The sequence below is a fragment of the Pelodiscus sinensis genome, chromosome 11 (assembly GCF_049634645.1).
Source record: "Pelodiscus sinensis isolate JC-2024 chromosome 11, ASM4963464v1, whole genome shotgun sequence".
Lineage (NCBI taxonomy): Eukaryota > Metazoa > Chordata > Testudines > Trionychidae > Pelodiscus > Pelodiscus sinensis.
In genome coordinates this window covers 20574979-20576208 of record NC_134721.1, presented here as the reverse complement: position 1 = coordinate 20576208, position 1230 = coordinate 20574979, and positions in this window count along the sequence as shown.

Sequence of the window (1230 nt, the reverse complement as noted above, 5' to 3'; positions counted from 1 at the left end):
GCCGAGCGTCGAGTCCACGGATCGAGGAGCAGTGGCTGCTGGGAAAGGGAGGGTTTAGAAGATCGCCGGGGCAAAGGCTGGGAAAGGGGAGGGGCCAAGGACAAGGAGAGGCCAGGGCGGCTCGTGGGCTCTGAGCAGGGGCAGGCTAGGGAGTGGGGGCTGTGAGCTCTATGGAAGCTGCATTGTCAGGCCCTATCTCCAGGGTTGCCAGCCCCAGCAATCATGGGGGTCTGGCGTGGGGCAGGCGCCGTTGCTTTCGGGTTTCCCTGCTAGCGGGGTACGCTCCAGTTACGGGCTCCGCTTTTCTCTGCAACCATTTAAATGAAAGCGGAGATTCTCCTGGAATCACACACGGTGCTGGGGCTGTAAGCAGAACGGTGTAGGCAGCAAGTCGGGAACATTGCTGTAGTCTCACTGCTTTGCCCCTTCACCTGTCTCTCCCATCCCACTACTCGTCTGTATCTCCCCTGGCAGGGCACGTCCCGCTCCCACTGTGCACAGAACCAGCCCTTGGTCAGAGGGCTCAGCTCACCAAGAGCCTGGCTGGAGGCTTCTTCCTCCCTCTCACTGCCTCTGGCTGGGAGCCGGTGCCCCCCAAAAGCCCAGAACCCTCCCCCCTGGGCACTGGGCAGGAGAAGTCAAGCCCTACATGTGCCAAATCCACACACAGCCCTGACATGGAGGATCTGGAGGATCCTGTCCACCTCTCAGCTAAGCTCTAGAGTCGTAGTGGGAAAGCGATTTCCATCCTGCTTGCTCCTCAAATAGGCAGGCTCCACAGCAGCCCCTCAGGCAGGTGCTTAGCACCCTCCTTTCACCTGCCCCTCTCCCCCCACATTCCATCCTGTCCCAAGGGAGCCCGGGGTGCTCTGTCCACTAGCTCCCCCTTTCCGAGTCACTTGGGTACGCTGAAGCCCCTGCAATCCAGTTCCCTGATCCCTGAAGTAGACAATAGAGCCTTCAGGCTTAACTCCTTCTTGCCCTCACTGTAGCCAGGGAACAAGAGGTGACTGGGTTGTCTGTGGCATCATCAGGTCATGCTCTACCTTTAGGCTCTCCTGCCTGTTCCCTGAGGTGAGGGCAGGCAGATTGGGACTGTGGTGCATGTGCCCTTGGGTCCACTGCCTGCGCAGTGCTGGGGCTGACGGCTTGGGTGGGGAGGGACTTCATGGGCAGGGGGAGCAACCAGGCACTGCATTGCAGCCCAGGGAGTCTGAGGTTGTGCTGCTC